Source organism: Caloenas nicobarica, chromosome 21, assembly GCF_036013445.1.
Source record: "Caloenas nicobarica isolate bCalNic1 chromosome 21, bCalNic1.hap1, whole genome shotgun sequence".
Classification (NCBI taxonomy): Eukaryota; Metazoa; Chordata; class Aves; order Columbiformes; family Columbidae; genus Caloenas; species Caloenas nicobarica.
In genome coordinates this window covers 3,295,016-3,309,403 of record NC_088265.1, presented here as the reverse complement: position 1 = coordinate 3,309,403, position 14,388 = coordinate 3,295,016, and positions in this window count along the sequence as shown.

Genomic DNA, 14,388 nt, shown 5'->3' with positions numbered 1-14,388 from the left:
TGTTTGCTGGTCGTTGATTGTTTTTTCATTGATTTAGCACTGGGAGGAGCTGCCCTGAGAACCCTCAGCGGCAGGATCAGTCTTGCACAAGCAGCAACGTGCCCAGTCCCTACTCGTGGTCTTTGGAAGATACCAGAGATTTGCCTTGGAGTCCCCCAGAAAAAAAGATGAGAGCCCTCCTGGTGCTCTCCATGCTTCAGATTTAGTGGGACAGATTTACTTAGAATAATAGAATACTTGCATGTTGTGCTAAAATTTCAGTTTAAGGGTAGATTCTTTGCATGCCTTGTTGTTTTGCAAAAATTTTCACCCCCCCCCCGTGAAATTTTGTTCAATGCAGGTTACAGAAATACTACTTCTCTTTAATTGTAAGAGGTAAGTGTTCACCTTTGCACGGAAATAGAGGGGGGTCATGGCCTTCAATGCACCAAGGTTTCTGCATGGCTTTGAAACAGCAGCAGAAATAGGCTGGAGCGTATTATATATGACAATGCTGCTATCTGCTGGTTGTACTTTGCTAAAACATCGAATCCTTTGCTCTAGTGGGAAGCTGGTACTTGGGTAACGTTGCAGCACAAGAAGAGTCCTGCTGCACCGGGGGGCTGGTAATACAACCAAGGGGCGAACGTATTAAAATGATGAAATTACAAAAGAATAGGTACAGTGGGCTTTGAAGCTCGCGTTCTAGGAAGAGGGGGCACCTCAAAGGAAATTTCTAAAATGAATTTCCCATCAATCCGCTTCCCATCTGCTTGTTCGATGCCCGACCCTGCAAAACTCGCGTGGGGGTTCCACGATATTTGCTGCGCCATCTGCCGCCAGGTCCAAGCCCAGGGAGCGCGGGAGCACAGGCGGGTTTGGTAGCGGTTCGCATCCCACTCCTGATGGAGAAGCGGCATCGGTGGAGCCAGAGCTCATCCCTGGGAACGGGCAGAGTCCCCGGTTCCTTCAGGTGGTCCCACTGAATTGGTGTGTTTTACCAGTTCGGAGTTGGCCAAAAGCTCAGCCATCATCAGGTGGCCATAAAGACACCCCCCAGAGCTGGTAAAAGGTGATGTTCAAGCTCATTTCCTTTTCTAACCACAGAAGACAAACAAATATCCTGTAATGTCCATGTATATAATGTCTGCAGTGGTGTGATGTTTAGAATCGTAGAATAATTTGGGTTGGAAGGGACCTTGAAAGGTCACCTAGTCCAACCCGCCTGTAATGAGCTGGGACATCGGCAACTAAAAAGTAATTTCGGCCTGTGCTTTCAAGGTAAAAGGAACAGCATTTGTGTAGGGCTTTTCCATCTCTCAGAAAAAAATTATATTTACAACTATTTGCATTACAGGCACTTCACAGGTGTTTTAATTCCAAGTCTTTAATCTTAGCCTTCAGATCCATTTAATTTGCTGGTGTTTTGATTTGTAGTAACAGACGTAAATGAGATTATCTGTCCCCTGAGATAAACCGTCAAAGGCAAACGCTGAAGAATTGGGCTCGAAAAACATTTTAATATGCTCGCGTTGCAAACCCTGAGATGGAGCCAGAGATGCAGGTGGATCAGTGTGAGCCAGGACCCGGGTCCCAAACACAAGGTGCCGGGTGAGACGATGCTCCCGCGTTCGCAGCCTCCTCTCCTCTTTTCGTTTCTTAGGGACCCACGAGGGCAGGAGGAAACACCTTCACCGGGTGCAAAGAAAGTGCGCTAAGTGCTGGGTGGCTTCAGGTTTTTCCTTTTTAACCTTAAAAAAAACCCAACAGGCAAGATGAGAACGGGCGAGCTTGGGATGCTGTTTGGAGGGGTCAGCTGTGGAATCGGGAATTGCATTGGGTTAAGATTTTCCTATTCGAAATAGTTTGCTTTTTTTTTTTTTGGTCTGGATTAAAAAAAAAAAAAATCGAACAGCCTTTCTGTTAGTTTTCCGATGAAAAGTTGGCTTTTAGGGGAAAAGGAGACTGGTTCCAGTTTCTCACTCTAACTGTAGAAAAAAAATAGGTGCGAAAAGAGTTTTGTCTCTTTCTGCCTTGCATAAGACAGAGGAGACGTCCCAAGAGCCTCTACCTATGGAATTTATTTTTAAGTTACGTACTTTTTAATTCCTATAAATTAAACAATATATTATTGACTGCTGGTTATTTATTTGGTATTTCTGGTTCTTGTGTGGTTTTTTTTTTCTTCATTTTTTTAATCTTCACGTTTGCATCTTCCTTCTTTTCTTATCTTCTGCCTGCCCCAGAGGCTTATTGCTGCTTTGGCAACATGTTAACATGTTTAGGAACGATAAGATGTCTAATTAATAGTTTAATTAGTAGTACAAGGTCTTAATAGCTTATTAAAGGAAATACATTCAGAAAATTATTTTCCTTTTCTTGCGTTGGTACGATATGATTTACCAGCAAATGATTAAACAGTTTCTACCAGTGTTCAGACTTTTAGTAAGGAAAGTGGTGCTGGAGTCGTGATTTCACAGAGGATTTTGAACCACTAATACTATTATTTTTTGTCTTTTTTTTTTTTTTTTTTAAAGCAATTTAACAGATTACAAAAGCAGTTGCGGAGGAACAATGTCACTGTGCTGTGGCAGGAGCCTGATGAGCCTGAAAGGGGAATTAAATAAACCTGCCTTCCCTCCTTTGTGTATAAAGCAGTCCTAGGGGAAGGTAAACTTGCTCTTTAAGAGGCTCTGGCTGAAATGTCAGGTCGTGCTCTGAGCTCGGGCAGCTCGGCCGCTTGCAAGCTACGCTCCTCCCCGCTCCTTTGTAACTAATATTTGTTAAAACTGTTTATTTTTATAAGAAGGCATCCCTGGCTGATAAACCCCAGCAGGGTGAGGACCAGCTATAAACCCCGTGGATCCCTCTTGCTTTTACGGGTAAGAAACTCCGCGTTAAATCCCGCTTGCGCGGGCAGAAGAGCGGAGGGAAATCAAACCGAGCTGCAGCTCGGATTCCCCAGGCCGCCGTGTTTTTCCTCTGACCCACACAAAGATTTCTTTCTAAATTTATCGCGGCGTTCATCGGCAGTCCCACTTAGTGGCAGATTAGGAGGCTGGGCAGGCAAGACCCATTGAAATGAGGGCAGGGGAGCCTGAAAAATAAGCAGGCAGGGGATGACGCAGGTGCAGCCCCGGCTCAGCTCCCGCCAGCATCCCCGCTCCGGATTATCCATCCCCGGGGCTGCGACGGGAACGCTGCACCCAGATGGCGGCGTCCCAGCTCCCGGCTGGGTCCAGGGAGGGCGGCCGGTCTCCGGAGCCCCCGGTGCTGGCACCAGTGGGGAATTTCCACTGGGCTGCGAAAGGAGCCGCCGGCAAAGGGCGAAGCGGCGTTCGGGTGTTTGCGCAGCGTCCCCTCGCGAGGGGGGTAAACGCGGGCTGCGAAGGAAGAACCAGCGCACAATAAGAGCTTATATCAGAGGTTCTACCCCTGGAAACAGGCGGAGAGACAGGACTAGACTAATTCACCGAGGATAACCCGAAGGACAGGCCAGTTTGGCCTGTTTGGTTCTTTGCTCTGCTACTGACGCATTGTGTAACCTTGGGTAAATCACATAACCTACGTAATTCGGATTCCTGGTTATAATGTGATTTCGTAATGGGAATAATAGGATTTCATACCTGCACATCATACCCGCAGCATCCTCCTGGATCCGGACGCCTTCGCCACCCCCGGGTCCGAGTCTGTGGGGCCGGAGACGTGGCTTGTGCCCCGTGGACCCCCAGGCTGGGGACACGGACCGTGCGACCCGTCCTGCCGTGAAGACGTGGGTGCTGAGTGGTGGTAGCCACGCTCTTTGCAGAGACGAAGCCCTATACACCGTGTTTGGAATCACGCAGGGAAATTATGCAGTTACAAGGACGGCATAATTGAGAGAATGCTTGACTAGCACAATTTTCCTATGTGCCTGTCAGCAAACCACTTGGCACTGCTGTGCCAAGTTTCCCATCCATTAAATGGGGAATGATTATCCCCGTACATCCTAAAAGGGAGTGAGAATAACACCACTAATGATGGTGGAGGTACTGGAGGGTGGTCACAGAGATGCGCAGTGACAGTGACACAGATAGCGGCTGCAGACCTGCAAGGAACACGTAGCATTTTAAAACCAACCTTAGAAATTAATTTCTCCTCCTGCTGCTTTTTTTTTTTTTTTTTTTAAACCGAAGAAAATTCCAACATCGATCTGCCTCTCCTGTGCAGGATTTTAAAAAGATTTCTCAGCCATTCCCTAGCTCGGGACATCCCAGGTATGATGGGAACGAGGAGGAAAACGCCGCGATGCGCTGGGAGAAGGTCCCTTGGGGGGGCCCGGAGCGATTCCCTCGCCCCCCCCTCGGCGACACTCGCGGGACTTGTAGTCGGCGCGGGGTGACCTTGGCTGCAGGGGGGGCCCTGGAGCCCCCGGAGCTGCAGGTACCGCGGCGGGGGAGCGGGGCCGGGCATCCCACGCACATCCCGTCCACACATCCCACGCAGTTCCCACGCACATCCCGTGCGCATCCCACGCACGTCTCTGCGCCCCCCCTCCCGCCCCGGGATGCCGCCTGGGTCGGGGATGAGGAAGGGATTGGGGGGGGGTAGCTGAGGGCTTCGGAACGGCCCTCCCTGGGGTGGGCTGCTTGCCTGGGGTGAGGGGGATGAAGTAAAAATAAAATAAAATAAAAATATAAAAATAAAAAATAAAAATAATAAAAAATAAAAATAAAAATAAAAAACAAAAACAAAATAAAAATAAAAATAAAAAACAAAAACAAAATAAAAAATAAAATAAATGTAAAATAAAATAAAAATTAAAATAAAATAATAAAATGAAATGAAATTAAAATAAAATAAAATAAAACAAATAAAATGAAATGAAATTAAAAAAATAACATAACGTAAAATATAGTGAAATAAAATAACAAAACATAAAATTAAAAATATTTTTAAATAATAAAAGTAATTAAAATAAAAATATTATAAACTAGTAAAAATAATATAAAATACTAAATAAAATATAATAGTAGTAATAAAAACAATACTAACAATACTAATAATACTACTACTGATACTAAGCTAATCCTGTGACACTTCAGCAAAGGGATCCCCATGGATAAAATCCTGCCCTGTCTGGCTCCTTCCCAGTGGACAAGTGGGAACGAGTGTCCTGGGCCAACTGGGAACAACGGGTGGAATTTGTCCCTCACTTATTTCTATTTTAGCACAAGGCCACGGGGGGTTGGAAGTGGCTGCTTTACGGCTTCGTGTTTTCTCTGCTTTTATATTTAGGGATAATTGCTCCAGATAGCATTGTAACTTCCACGTGATGGATTGTTATGTTCTTGTTCCTTGTATTTTTTTCTCTCACGGAATATATGGTGTAGTTTCTGTTTGTGGACTGGTTTAATAGCGAGGTGGCTGAGACAAAGTTTACTCAATAAACTTGCCTTTCCCCTTGAGCAGCTTTAGCTTAGATAAACGGGCTCTAAAGCCCTGGTTTAGCGTGGGACTGGGACTGTTTACCATTCATCATTGTTAGTTAATTGCCGTGTGGTTAAATATTTAGTTTAGAATAAGTTCTTTTATGCTCTTTTCTTAAAAAATAATAAATAAAGGTGTGTTTAGCAGTGCAGTAAGAGGCCTTCTAGAAGCCTTTTAAAGCTACTCTGCCGTAGGGAAGCTCCACAAAGTTATTTTCCGTATTTTATGTCTAAATTTTCTTACTTGTAGTTTGTTGTGTTGTTATCCGTAATTAGCCAACCTATAGCGGCAGGGATATTTGGCTGCTTTCCGGAGCGACTGCAGACTTCTTGTCTTCATCCCCAGTTTGATTTCTTATTCCGAAAAGAAAAAAAAAAAAAATACCGTTTGCATCACTGTTTAAATGCACAAAACCCAGCCCGTGGCTTGCAAACCGAGCGTGTTCCGTGTCAGAGGCCAGTGCAGAAGGACAGGTTTGGGACAGGATGGGCTTAATTTCCCAGGCTTGGCTTGGAGCCAGAGGCAACACCTCGGCTTTGCCATCCCCGGGAGGGTTTAACGAGCAGCTGTGGTCCAGGGTTAAGTCTCAGAGCAGCTCCTTTGCTTCCAGGTACCAGGATCCCCCTCCCCGCCGGGGTGATGGCACCAGCGACCCTGAAGAGAAGCTGCCAAACTAATGCATATTGTGATTAAGTTATAAAAGACGTACCCATCATTAACCAGCTGACATAATCAATGCTTTCTGACCACCTGCAAAACGAGGGGATATTTTTCAAGTTTTAGATCCTTCTGCATGACAAGAGACAGAAGATTAAGCGATACGTTGTTTAGAAGCAGAGTGCTTAGTTTATATTGAACTAATTAACAGATGTATTGTAAGTAAGAAACTAAACAATTATAACTAACATCATCAATTATTTCTGAGTATAGATGTATGTCAAAATTTTCAAAAATTGTAATGCATATGTAACAACAATGCGAATATAAGCGACGCAAGAGTATCCAGTCGCTGGAACATTTATGGAGGATGATCCCCAGTGTTCCCCCGCGCTGATAAAATAAGGAATGCCGCTTGACAGTATAATTAACTCTGCTGTTATTTCTTCGTTTCACCGCGAGCATCCCTTCTGCTGCAGCGGGATCCAGGGTGCGCTCGTGTCCCATCCACCCCAAAACACCTTCTCGGTGCCTGCTGGCATCGCCAGGACCCGCTTTGCCTTCTCCCCACCTCCCACTCCGCCAGAATTGCGTTAGAAACGGGGATCCTGCAAACACCACCTCACTTTGGGGCTGGTTTTGGGGTTTTTTTTGCCATTTCAGGCAGCTGGGTTGTGCACGTGCGGTGGGACCGTGGGTTGGGCTGTGACGAGCAGGGTGTTACTACCACGGGGTGAGAGACACCTCTCCGCGAGATAACTCGGGTTGCCATGGTTACCGATGGAAAATAGGGCTACGGGTTAACTCAGGCCAGCGGCGCATGAAGCAAAAACATCCCACGGCGTTCTGCGCACACCTGAGACGCTGAAAGGCACGTTGGCGGCCACTGCAAATCCCCGAGTCCCCACCCAGTTAAACTTCCTGAAACTTCCCGAAACAAAATCGTTGAGTTCAACAGGGATGGAATTGGGGTTCGGGGGGAATCAACCTCCTGCAAGGCTCTGGCAGAAGGAGCCCATCACCTGTTATTTATCACTTATTGGTGCACCCCAAATCTTACGGCCTTATGTAAGCTCCGATTTTGCGGAGCTTTCACACTCTGAGTATTTCAGATGAATTCTCTAAAAGAGAATTCTCTGAAGAGCAGAGACTCGTGTCCAGTGCACTCAATGGGCAAATAAATTGTGTTCTCTTAATAATATGGGTGATCTTTGGGGTGCTGTTCAAAATATGTATTTAAAGAAGTCTTAAAAGTTTGTACCTTCTTCACAATATATTCTTATTGCCTTGGTTTTGGGGGGGAAGGATAGTATTAGAAGCTGGTTTAAAGGCTTAAAACCAGTCCTTGCCTTAGGCAGGCTCAGAGCTAATCCTCAGCTCTCCCTTCCCCTTTAAAGGAGTAAAGTAAAATGATACAGGCACGGACAGGCTGAGAAGGAGCTGGGTTATGTGTATTTTTAAATTTTTTTTAAAGGAAAATAGTTGGCAGGAACATGAGCAAAGCTGAAAGTATTTTCATCTGTTTTGTTTTGTAATGTTTAATGTTTTGTTTTCTACTTTACGAATTACACAAAGGAATCACTCAAAGCAAAGGTCTCCCATTCTGGAAAGAGAAAAAAAAATATCTAATGTAACTAAGCAGAATCGGCCAAGTGAGAAAAAAATCCAAATAACTTGAAAAATGACAACATCTAGTTTTTCTTAGGGAAAAAAACCAGAAAAGCTCAACCTTTAACTGAGATTTGAAATAATTCCATGCTGGGGAGAGTAATCAACTTGTGCATAAAGATATGTTTTGAGATTAATTTTTATTTTGTTAATGGCTTGGATTTTAGAACTTACTAGTGGTTTTCAAATTATTATTGCTATGTAAGTGCAAAATACCTGTCCTAACTTGTAAACTGTTATGTACATGTGTTTTATGGAAGGCTGCAGAAGAGAACTGACCATTTAATAAAAAAAAGTCTTGGCAGTTTGAGGAGAAAACAGCTGGGAAAGGATTCTCTTTTTACAAGCATTTTAAAAATATAATAGCTTATAATGACTTATTTTTAGAACTGTATAGAAGCTTCAGCTGAGACCCAGAGGGCAGCAAAGACAGTTTATCCCCGGCCAAAATAATTTACAATCCCAGTTTCAATGCTGAGACAAGAGGCAGAAATAAACCTCGGCCGGTACCTGTAGGAACCGCAAAATGCGTCGGGTTATTCAGCTGAACTGATGAAAACACTCCGAAAATGATAATTTTCGGTAATAAAAAAGCATTTCAGTTTGTTGGGGTTTTTTTTTAAGGTAAGAAATAATTTGTGGCATGAAGTTCTGGTGCTCGGGGAGCATCTCGGCAGCCGATGCTGAAGCTTGAGCTGCGTCTGGCGGCTCCGGCACCCGTGGGTGCTGCACCGGGGGTGGGAGCGGGGACCGAGGCGATGGGGATGAATCACAGCACGTTTCCCCACCTCTCGCTCCGTTTCTAAAAGCAGCAACTGCAGACAGACGCCTTCACCGAGATTTACCCCCGTCTCCATCGCTTTGTGCTTCTGCACACGGGCAGCATCGCTGCGGGTGCATCCGTAAAGCGGAGGAGGTTAAATCATGGCACAATAATGCTTAGAAAGCTGCTTAGGATTGCCTAATTTTTTTTTTTTCCCTGTTTTTTTGGTTGCCAATTATCGTATTAAGGTCGGTGAACTTTTAATGGGAGATTTTTCTTCTACCCAGGGTATAACTCCAGGAGTTGGAAGGTGACAGCAGGACAGACAACCCAGGACTGCGGGACAGCCAAAAACTGGGATATGGGACGCTGGTTTCTGCGGAGATCAAAGCAGGGATGTCAGCCCAAAGGTACCGGCTGTCCTGCCAGCGCGTCTTTCTCGTTTAATTAAAAATGTCGAAAAGCAAGCCCTGAATCCTGGATTTGCATTTCGGTGCAGAAAGGAAATCAGTCTTTAAAGATGTAAGAATGAAATCTTCTCCGACGAGCTGTAAGTAAAAACACTATTTACTGAACTGACGGTCCTGCTCAAAACTAATACGGTGTTTTCAGTCAGACACCCATGAGCCTCAGCCCTGGACACGATGCTCTTTGTCGTTCCCATGTCCCAGCGCTCATCGGGACTTATTTTTTCCTAAAACATCTGAGCAGACTCAAGTCGGACACTTCAACTGCGATTCTCGCTGTTTCCCCTGGACATGCGAGAGAGTTTTTCCCCAGTTACGTAAGTCCAAGATATCGAAGGAGTGTTTGATGAATTTTTTCCTTTGTTTTACCAGCTAGAAGGTCTCTCCATCGCTGGTTGGTTTTCACAGCCCGAGAAACAGCTGGAGCAGAGGGGCCCTCGCGCTTACCTACTGATTGCTGCTACAGAAACGAAAAGAAAAAACATGGCATTAACTCCTGCTTTCTGCCAAATATTATTATAGCCGAAGCGATACGTTTTTCTGGCTAGATATTGAAATTGGTAAAGAATATACATCTTTTAGGGTGGGAAAAAGAGTTGTTTTCATAGGCTTTACAGGAGAAATAAACTTACTGTAGTTTGAAAGCAAAGGCTTAAATATGTTTATTTCGCGCTAAACATTTTGTAGTTCTGCTTATGAGATGGTAAGTCAGCTCTCTGTATGGATGTTGTCCGGGAGGAAATAAATAGGGATTAATGGCAGTTCCTGTGGATGTGCTGGCGGCTCGAGGAGCCCGTGGGAAGGTGGAGATGGTGAAATATTTAACCAGCAAAGCGCGAGTTACCTGAAACCCCGTTTTCCAGCTGCTTCGTCTGGTTTTGCTCACTGGGGAGAGCAGATTCGCGGGGCTGAGTTTGTCCTGTGCCCGTCGGCCGGGACGCCGCTGTCGGTCCTGTCGCTGCTGTCACTCCCGTCGGCGTGATGCCGGGATTAGGCGATAACGGGCAGCGCGCGCCCCCCGTCCCCTTCGCTGCCGCCCCGGGGACCGTCCCCGGCTCCGGTCGCAGCCTCCGCGTCCCCACGTGAAACGGGAAACCTTGAAAAAAGCAGAAGTGTGGCTGTAATTAGGATTAATCTATTTTTAGCCAGCTGTCTGGTGCCCTGTCTGTGTTCCAGCTGAGATGTTTAATTCTATCGAGCTCAACTCGTTCTGTTGTCGCACCCAGGACTGATTTTCTTTTAAACCTTGAATTTGTTGGGGTTTTTTTTGGTGGGGATGGTGGTTTTTACAAAAACCCTATTTCCCCCCCCGCCCCATGTACAATAGTTGGAAAATCCAGCACTAAAGGTTGCTGTGTTAAAAAAAAAAAAAAAAAAGTTGTACAACTTTTACTACCATTATTATTCATTTTACTAAGTAGTTTGGAAACCTAGTCATAGATCAGGAATGTGCTGTACCCTGGGCTGCGCAAACAGCACAGAAGGAAAATTGCCTCTTGCAAGCTATATTGAGTAAAAACACGCAGTGATACCAATGTGATTTTTTGCTAAATAGCATCAGGACAAGATGTTACAGACATCTCCGAGCAGCCAGCTGAGCACCTCATCACTTACTGATCCCGTATTTAAATAGCTGCTGTTCTTCTGTTTAACCTTTTATAATGTATTTGTAAAGGGAACTTCAAGTGAGATTAGCGGTTAAGTTAGGAAAACACCGTGAAATACAGCTGGCTGGAGATCAATAGATTCCTGCGTCCCGCCGTTCCCCCCTCCCCGGTAGTATTCGGGTTTTGCAAATATTCATGCCCATGGCGGGCTGGCGGGAGGACGGGGCGGCTGGTGTGTCCCCAGGGCTGTGTTCCCCCTCCGGTACCTTTCGGCAGCATCAGGGCTATTTGTTTTTTCTTTTTCCGGGGCTATTTGAAGTTTTCCGTGCGGCAGGAACCTGTGGGTGGGATGCGAGAGGGTGGTCCAGCGCCTGGTGCCGGGGAAGATGCTCTCTCTCCTTCGGGAAAACCTCAGCAAAACGCCGTTCTCTCCCCAAAAACACCGCAGTCAGCCCAGGGGTGTGTTCTGCTTTCCATGTAGCCAAAGGGTGGATTTTACCTGTCCCCGTCCCCTCCCTCCCCGTGTATTTTGGTGACTCATGACGCTTCTGAGCGTGGGGATCGGCTATTTCTGTGCTTGCGCTGCAATCCCCGCTGCCTCCGGCTGTGCACCTCGGCCCTGCACAGCACCCCCGCCGGCTCTATTCTTAGCAGCTAATAGCTGAAATAATTACTTTTGTCTCAGCCCTGTTGGCTCCTTAGATTTGGAACCGAGCAAAAGCTGCTGCTCGGGGTGTCCGGGGACGCTCTACGTCAAACTCCGGGCAGTGTTTCCATCATCGTGCTGCCCAGGGAGAGGGTCGAGGATGTTAAATACCTTGAACCCAGCTTCAACACGGGGCACGAGCTCTGCTTTGAAGCAGCTCGCTCCGCAGAGGTGGTGCCACCTCTTTGGAACAGATCTCAGCAATTCCAGCTGGGGTTTTCTTCGGTTTCACAGGGTAAATCCCAGGACTGCAGGTTTGCAAAGGCAGGGCCAGGTTTTCACTTCCATTTCGGCGCCTGCTTTGCTGCATGGGCTCGGTTTGCACAAAGAATACAAGCGGTTTACGCAAACGTGACTCCTCGATGCCATCACATCCCCGACAGCTCTTGGGAAGGAACCCGCACCTCTGGCTTTGGATCTCAGCACCAGCTGTTGAGTCCGTTCCCCCGAAACGGGACTCTGAAAAAATCCCATCCTCACCAGTCAGTCGTGCGCACCCAGGCAGGGGCACGGAATCGACTTTAAAAACTATTTCAGAAGGGTTTTTTAATTGTTATTTATACGCCTGCCTGCTCTTCCTCCTGTTGCTTGGGTCCCCGGTGAGGGTAACACACACCGGGCCAGCAAAGCCTTGTCAATATTGCAGAAGCCATTTCTCTGGTGTTCCTAATGAAACTTGTCTGGATAACAATAAACCTTTCGGGGGAAAAAAAAACCCCTAAACCTAAATGTTTGTTGTAAGACTCTCTAACTTTCCTACCATCGTCACAGCGGAACAAAATCTGATGTGCATACAGCATGCGGAGTGTTCCTGCACGGACTGCGGGAGCTGTGGTAGCAAATATTCTGATTTTGGAGCTGCAAGTCTCCAGCTGCCTGGAAATCTGTGTGATAGGACTGCAAGACCACAAATTGTCTGTTGTTGTCCGTGTACATGTGAAAAGAGAAGGAAGACTTCAAGTTGTATTTCTGCTTTTCTTTGAAGTGCCTCCTTGAAATAATTTCCTATCAATTTCCTCCCAAAGCCAGGTGATGGTTATGAATCACTAATTGACTGGGGGCCTTCTGGGCAATAAGGGCTATAATTAAGCAAGAGGCACAACCTGAGTAAAACCTGGGAGCAAGGAAGTCCCGAATTTCCGTATCAGCTTTGACTCTAATTCTACATCCAAGGTGGGCCAAATTATTTAACTTTTATTTAATTCAGCCTTCCCATATGCAAAACACAGTAATTTTAAATAAGCAAACATAAAATACTTGCCAGTTCCCACAAGTAGCAACTAATGTTACTTCTTTATTTGCAGTCAATGCAGCCAATTGTTTTACTACAGCAAAGAGTTAAGTAAGATATTTCTTTTAGGGGCCATTTTCTGTTACAATATTCAGATTAAAAGAAAAAAAAAATTAATCACCCTCTGATTGGTGAGGGTCAGGGGAAACCGTCCTGGCAGATGGGCTGTCGTGTTACTGGTTTTGTGGGTATTCCTTGAATGGAGCTGGCTGGGAATTCTGTGCCAAAACAGATTTTTGCTGGAAAACATCATTTTGCTGAGGTCGTGAGCGTTTTGGGAGGAAGAGGTAGTGCTGACAAACTTCACGTTTTGAAAAAGAGCTACCCCATGTCAGCATTTGAAAAACAAACTATTTTAAAGCAACTTGCAGGACTTCGGGTTGGTAATCTGAAGAAAATTGTGCTAAGCGTTATCGCTAAGTTTTACGTTCCTTTGCCCGGCTCTTTGCTCTTTTCACCTCCTCGAGGCGACGCGCACGGACGCCGAGGTCCGGGGGTTACTTTATAGATTTACAGCTGCACAGACTTGCCGCGTCTCAGGCAGGAATTTGTTTGGCACAACCGAGGCCGTTGGATTATTTGATCTCAGCCTTTTAGTTAAACAGGAACATGCCCAGATTTTAACAATCGCAGTTTCCTGTAGTCGGAGGAAGGAGCGGCCGATGGCATTTAAACCGAAACCTGAGCCAAGGCTTCCCCGGCCGCTGGTACGCCGGGGTTTCGTTCCTCACTAAAAAAGCCCGAGGACCTTCCTCAGTGGATGGCTGAGGTTATTTTATCAGCCGCAACCCCAATAATGAAGCGCGTGAGGGTCAGATTTTTGTAACGTGGGGCGGGGTGTGTTATTGCTATTAAGGAGGTGCCAGAGAACTGAGGACGCCCCTTTAGGTGCAGTTTCCCACAGCTCCTCTGCTCGCTTGTTAATTAATGATCCTTTCGTGATGCTGAGGGAAATTATCAATTGATGGCAGACTTGGGGGTTCAACCCCTCCCACCCTCCTGAAGAAATATTATTTTTCTCCTAACATCCAGCCTGAACTGTTCAAGCTTAAGTTGTGATATCTTATTACCTTGTCTAGCATTATCAAAACTTTTTTTTTTTTAAATCAGCATTTTAAGAGCCCACGGCACAGTTGTATTCAGCCGTTAGGTCACTCCTCGCTTTAGAATTAATACTTGCACTACCATTTGCTCCCTGCTTCCCACCACGGCCATGGATTATTCCCTTTTACCAAGCTTGCTCCTCATAGTCAGTTCTTATGAAACCAAAGTTCTGCCTCCTGCTTTTAGACAGAGTTTGGAGAAGGGGAAAAAAAAAAGCTGTAATAAAACATGTACATGGGCTCCACTTAGAAAAGCAGCCTGGATTTGTACCATGGAATCGCAGCCTCTATTTCCTTACTTCGGCTCCCAGAAAATGCCAGAGCCTGCCCAACATTTGAACTGACTCAACTGGGTGAGAAGACAACTTTATTTTTTTGGGGATCTCATTATTCAGTTCCGAGTGCTGAAGCTTTCCCTTGTGCCGTGTTTTCTTGAGTGTTTCACAGCGCAGCTTTGAGTCTTCATGGGTGCCCAAATACCACCACAAAGTGAGTACCCAGAGTCAGATAAAGGTAGAAAAGTCCCATGGCTGGTCATTGTCAAATGAAAGTAAACCATAAAATAAGTGCTGCCTTTCCCCTGAAAGCAACCAAAAAGAAACAATTCGGAATTTCCCAACAGGGAAAACGGGGAATGTGGAAAATGTGCGTGTTGGTGGAGCTTTGGAGAGAAGTTGG